Genomic DNA, 6,920 nt, shown 5'->3' with positions numbered 1-6,920 from the left:
ACACTGTGCAGATGGCCGGTAACCGGTGCTGTAACTAGTGAGGAATCAGATATACACAGGGCTCCGGCTTTTCCTCTGTTACACTGTGCAGATGGCTGGTAACCGGTGCTGTAACTAGTGAGGAATCAGATATACGCAGGGCTCCGGCTTTTCCTCTGTTACACTGTGCAGATGGCTGATAACCGGGGCTGTAACTAGTGAGGAATCAGATATACGCAGAGGGTTGTGCTGTCTTATGTTATTCCCAGTCTACACATCAATGACTTCATCTCTATATATCAGATAACAATGAATGTACAGACACTGTGACAGGGGATCGTTAGCTGCAGGTGAACTTGATATACAGACAGGTTCCATCCTCTGTTATTACACATAAGAGACAGACAGATGGTGAATATAAGAGAACAATAACATTAACGTTGGCTCTGAGGATGTGAATATTATAAACAAGGAAATATTTCTCTTCATTTGTGTGTATGAGACTGGAGATGTGACTCTATTGCTGGGAGCAGAAGCTGAGGAGTGCAGGACGGCACAGGGCACTTTACTCTCTTCTAGAGTTACTGAGATTTGTCTGACACCTGGGAGACCTGTACAGACCTATTATACACGGCCGAGTACATCACATAATAATGGTCATAAATAACTGCAGCTGTCTACAGTAAGTCTGGCACGCAGGTTATACTGTAAGGAACCCATGAATATCCAGACATAACAGATTGCCGTATCACTGCTGTAATAACTCATACACTCCTGCATGTGTAATGTGGAATCACAGCCATACAGTCACAGGTATAACATTAGTTATTATAACTAAGAAAACACAATGACAAACTTTATCTACATTATAACGATGCTGTTTCTGTGTGATTACCAGGGAACAACATTGCAGAGGTCGTGTAGAGAGAAGTCCAAATTGAATTGCTACAACACAACACAAGACATAACTCCATTTAGCATACAGTAATATAAATAATACAACCATTAATTGTCAAAAGGATATGTACTAACACCAATGAAAGTGTGTATAATGGGGCTAATTCAGACTTGATCGCTAGGCTGCGTTTTCGTACAGAGGGCGATCAGGTCTAAACTGCGCATACGTATGCACCATTGCGCAGGCGCGTTGCATGGGTACAAAGCGGATCGCCGTTCAGTGATGGGTTTGTGTGAGGGAACCATTCGCACGGGCGTTCTCAAGGAGATTGACAGGAAGAAGGCGTTTGTGGGTGGCAACTGACCGTTTTCTGGGATAGTTTGGAAAAACGCAGGCGTGTCCAAGCATTTGCAGGAAGGGTCCCTGATGTCATTTCCGGCCCCGGACAGGCTGAAGTGATCGCAGTGACTGAGTAAGTCCTGGGCAACTCAGAAACTGCACAACATCTGTTTGTACAGCTCTGCTACACGTGCGTTCACACACTTACAAAGCGAAAATACACTCCCCTATGGGTGGACGACTATGCGAACGCAAGACTGAAAAAAGACCCTAGCAAACGATCAGGTCTGAATTTTTCCCCAATGAACGTGTTGCTAGGACAATGAAATTACAATGGAATGCTTAAACTCATTTAAAGCAGAGGTCATGGTGTTGGAAAATACAGTTTAGGAGGCAGAATAATAGGAAACAACTTACAGCAGTCTGCACACTTTGGGGTAGATGCAATTAGCCATGCACACTAAGGGCCTAATTCAGACCTGAGCGCTGCTGTGTGTTTTCACACAGCAGCGATCAGGTCTGAAATGCCTATGCGCCGGCGCCGCAGTATGATTGACAGGCAGAGGCGGTCGCTGGGCGGGAGGGGGCAGGCTGGTGGCATTTGGGCGCCATTTAGGGGGCGTGGTCCAGGCAACGCAGGCGTGCCCGGATCACGGGGGGGGGGGGGGGGGGGGCAGGCCGCGGCGGCTTTCATGACATCACGCGCAGATGCTGCGACCCTCACAGCGACAAGTAGCTCCCTGCCAGAGTGCAGTAGCTGCGCTTGCTGGGAGCTACTCTTCCAGTACAAAAACATCGCTGCTGTGCAATGCTTTTGTACTTGTGCGGGAAGGGTCGGGCCTGACATGCGGGGGCGGACTAGCCCTGTGCTGGGCGTCCCCCTGTATGTCGGTGTGACCGATCATAGCTGTGCTAAATTTAGCACATCTACGATCAGGTCTGAATTAGGCACTAAGGGGTCTATTTACTAAGCCTTGGATGGAGATAAAATCGCTGGAGATAAAGGGGGTAATTCTGAGTTGCAGCAGCAAGTTTGTTAGCAATTGGGAAAAACCAGGGCCCTCATTCCGAGTTGTTCGCTAAGTTTTTCGTTCGCACAGCCTATTAGTAAAGTTGCGTTAATGTAGTAAATTTGCGAACATCCGCCCCCAACGTATTTTAGCACATTCGCACGCATTATTACACAAAGTGGGCGTACGGCAAATGACATCGCAACAATGCGAAATCCTCGCAGCAATGCGAACCCATCGCATAAACACATACTTCTTCGTACAAATACTAAGTTGTAGTATATTTACACATTTTTCAGTTAAAGTGATCACTTTTGCTGAAAAACGCACCACAATTTGTTTTTATACTATTAAGTGGACTAACACCTTCCAAATCAAAGTCCACAAGCCCTCCTCAATAACAAATCCAATTAGTGAATTAATTGAAATGGTCATGATCAATTAAGTATTTGTTGAAATCCCAGAAAAACACTTTGTAGCCATAAAATAACCTCCTTTTATTTACATGTTTAATATAAATATAGATGTTTGCAATGTGCTTGGTCTAATGTGTTTGTAGAATTTATTAAAGTAGAGTTTTTGTATGTGAATGAAGGTGTATGCATGTTTAAAAAGCCAATAACATGTTTTAGTTGTTGATTTAAAATAACTTACGTTAGATGTTTGAAATGTTTAAGGTAAGAAATGTTTGTTCTGCAATCTGCTGTTCCTTTATTGCATGACTAAATAATAAAGAGCCGCTGAAGTTTTTAAATTTATTAGTTTATTTTTTTTTAAAAGTGGAATACTGATATTATCATTTTTTATAATATTTTTAATTATAATCATAAAATTAACAAAATTTTTGCATGGCGTCCAAAAGCCCCACCAAGGCCTGGAGATGGCGCCTCATACTGCAAACTATATCCTGCAAGGATGTTGGATCTCCAACGGCAACATCTGTAATTAAGAGATAACAAACATTACTAACTTACTCACATTGCTTATTAGCCTAGCAAGGCACAAAGCACACTTTAATGCATGCAGGTCCAAACTGCATTCCTCCTGCTTGTGTGAAACTACATATACCAGCAGTCGTTGACTCAGTTTTGGTGCCAGGGAATGAAAAACCTGTGTAAGGGCATGCTGGGATGTGTAGTTTTTCTACAGTTGCAGTTGCGCAGTTTGGACAGGCCTGCTTAATGGCAAAGTTGATACATCATGACTGTTTTAGGGTTCAATCATTAGCCTTAAAAAAAGCCAGCATGCTCAGTTTTTTTGTGTGACTTATTCCAATTGTAAAGAGCATGGCCTACATTTGCTCCTATGTGATTTCATTGTAAGATGTAGCGTTGGCCATAGCAAACAAGGCTAAATAAATTTAATAACTTGTAGAAGTTGTTCCCCAATAGTCAAGATTAATTGTATTGTTTGTTCTGGGCAACATCCCATGTTAAAGTTATGGTGGTAATTCCAAGTTGATTGCAGCTTTAAAAATTTAAGTAGTTGCTCCAAACCATTTGCACTGCAGGGGAGGCAGATATAACATGTGCAGAGAGAGTTAGATTTGGGTGGGATGTGTTCAATCTTCTATCTAATTAGCACATTAAAAATAAAGCAGCCAGTATTTACCCTGCACAGAATCAAAATTACCCAATCACATCTAACTCTCTCTGCACATGTTATATCTGCCTCCCCTGCAGTGCACATGGTTTGGCCCAACTGCTAAAATTTGTCCGGCATGCAAACATCTTGGATTTTAACCCCTATGTTCCATCTTCAACACTGTTACACCATGTTGCCATTCATTCACATCCTTTATTTGTGGCATTATTTAAAAGGGGTTTGGTCCTGCCTCCTCACACTGCATATCAATATCTTCCGAAGGCCACCATATCATAGCATTCCCACACTCCCTGAAAGCTGCCCTTACTAAATAAGTGCAAACAGGGTTTATTTGAATGTTTTTTCATTTTGTGAATGTAACTTTCCCACCACAAATCAGTGTGTCATTAGTCTACATAACAAAGTGAAGCATGTGTTTTGTAAGTTAAAATTTTCTGACTACACAGGCCCAAGTGTAAATCGACAACAACATACTAAACTCCACTCAGGTCTAACTGTTGGCCTTCAAAACTAACACATATAAACCCTGTTGTCCTGCCAACCCTGGCTACCTAATGAGTGTCAACCTAGAGTGGACACACAAAATATTGCACACATACACACTGTACATATAATGACACTCACAAATATGTAAAGGCAACATGTACACCATGATGAAAATATCCAAATTTTGTCCTGGGGACAAGAATTCAAACAGTACAACCCTGCATGTTTTGGCATTGTAAGTGTAAGTGGGTAATCATTTCGACACCAAAACAAAACTTACTTTCCACGGCAACATCCTGACTCCCGGAATGTTCGTCAGGGGCTTCCTGTGCCCATTCACTGGGTGGTGAGCTTGGCATGATCGGTGAAGCCGGCTGAGGGATGGTGAAAGGAGGAGGGATTGGGGAAGGAGGAGGGATTGGGGAAGGAGGATGGATTGGGGAAGGAGGAGGGATTGGGGAAGGAGGAGGGATTGGGGAAGGAGGCTGGATTGGAGCAACAATTTCAGAGGGGGGGTCTGATTGCGAGGGCGAGGGGGGTGGAGAGAAATGTAAGGCAATAGAGGGTGAGGGGGGTTCAGATGGGGATGACGAAGATGAAGGAGAAGGGGTATGGGAAGGAGGAGAAGGGGTCCCAGAAAGAGATGGAGAGGTGTGGTGAGAAGGGGAATGGAAAGTGGAGTGGGCCAGGGAAGATGAGGGGGCCTTGGAAGATGAGGTGGACTGGGAAGATGATGGGGACTGGGAAGCTGAGGGGGACTGTGAAGGGGAGGGGGAGTGAGAAGGGGAGGGGGACTGTGAAGGGGAGGGGGAGTGAGAAGGGGAGGGGGAATGAGAAGGGGAGGGGGAGTGAGAAGGGGAGGGTGAGTGGGAAGGGGAAGGGGGTGGGGAGTTGTGCCGTTGTTGTTGTCCTAGAATGTAAATATTGTAAACATTGTTAAATTATGCAAAATTACATAGTATTCATTTGTTCATATCAATGTTCTGTTACATATTTTTTTTTTAATATATTTTATTTTGAAACTCAAACATGTTAAGATCCTCTTCATGTTGGCCACGGCAAATAAAATGTTTCCAAACGTGAACTTTGAAGCTCATTCCTTAATCTAGTCCATTGAGTCATAGTGATTGGTCTAGGCACCATCACCAGATTAGTATTCAAGGCACCTTATTATATAGCCAGCACTGATCCAGTATTTTGGACCAGTTTCCAGGCTGCTTCTTATTTCTTGAAAACATGCACTTGTTTCGTGTCACTTTACTACAGTCAGTACTGTTTTCCCTAACCACACACACTGTCCTAATTTCCAAAAAAATACACTGAAGGATGCAATTAGCCTACCACTTACTGTAAAATCTTGGTAATTCCAAGGGGATTACAGCAGGAATTTATTTAGCATTTGGCCAAAAGCATGTGCTCTGCAGGGGTTGCATATATAACATGTGCAGAGAGAGTTAGATTTGGGTGTGTTTAGAAATTATGGGCATGGAAAATCCAGCCTGTTTTATTTTAACACTGCAAATTTAAAAAATGCTTTAACACACACCACCACAATCTTACACACTCTGCACATGTTACATATGCTTCCCCTGCAGTGCACATGGTTTTGCACAATGGTTTTCAACAATGCGTCGGAAACAAAGAAAAACAAGCAAACATTAGCACATTTTAAGCTAAAAATCGTATGTAATGTAACTTACTTCGTGTATGGAGAGCACGGATTTGCTGGCGGATCTCCGCCAACAGATCTGGAGTCCGCCTGCGGAGATCACTCCAGCGCCTCTCCAGCTGGATGATTGTCCGCCTGCTGCGGACGCGAGTCCGCAGCAGGCGGCGGACCTCCGCGTAGGCCTCGCGCTTCACCCGATTGGGGATGAAGCGCCCAACGCGGCCTACGCGGCGGTCCATCACCGCCACCAGCACGCGGAGCTCCCGCCTGGAGAACGGTGCTGCACGCATCATGGCAATGGCGTTTTCCTTATTTGGGCATATATTTATAGTGTCTGGTAGCATGTGATTGGCCAAAAATATGTCATTTCTAATAACTTTATTGATCTTTGCAATGCTGTGAAGAGCAGAGTGTTATTTTGCACGAGCGGAAATTCGCATTAGCAGAAGCGAAAATGTTTGTTAGAAACAATTAGATAAAACACACAGAGACAGACTTTACTGAAAATTACTAAACATATCTGTGTACTCACCACAGGTCGTGTGATCATTCAGCTGGACAGTCACAAAGTGTCAAACATTGAGTATCATTTGTTTGTGTGTTTGTTTACATAATCAGGATTTGAGGATATAAAATAAATAAGGACACTATTTATTAACATTACAGTATTTAAATTATTACATAAACATTGTCAGCTTAACGTGTTTTTGTTTTTTATGTTTAAAAAGAAAAAACCATTCAAACACAACAACAGCATTCCCAAATCACTTTACAAGAACATACTAAATGCAATCATGTTTAAAAATACATAAGCATACTGGGTTGTATTATTTGTGCAAATATAAATGGGAAAAACACTATACCTGAAATGTTCTGCTACGATTATTGCCCTCACTTGGCTCCCCCTCCGTGTCACACTCCCCCCACCGAAGCG

The 6,920-nt window shown here is 43.2% G+C and overlaps 1 long non-coding RNA gene across 1 annotated transcript; it reads right to left on the bottom strand.

Annotated features, from left to right (window-relative positions):
• Nucleotides 1-2,980: 2,980 nt before the first annotated feature.
• Nucleotides 2,981-6,696, bottom strand: LOC134943867 (uncharacterized). Its single transcript, XR_010181797.1, has 3 exons — nt 6,519-6,696; nt 4,598-5,227; nt 2,981-3,165 (listed from the first exon to the last, which is right to left on the bottom strand). It is a non-coding gene; the product is annotated as an uncharacterized LOC134943867 (long non-coding RNA).
• Nucleotides 6,697-6,920: the final 224 nt, after the last annotated feature.

The sequence above is a fragment of the Pseudophryne corroboree genome, chromosome 7, assembly GCF_028390025.1.
Source record: "Pseudophryne corroboree isolate aPseCor3 chromosome 7, aPseCor3.hap2, whole genome shotgun sequence".
Classification (NCBI taxonomy): domain Eukaryota; kingdom Metazoa; phylum Chordata; class Amphibia; order Anura; family Myobatrachidae; genus Pseudophryne; species Pseudophryne corroboree.
Note: the sequence above shows the minus strand (reverse complement) of the source record. Positions and strands in the feature narration are given on the sequence as shown.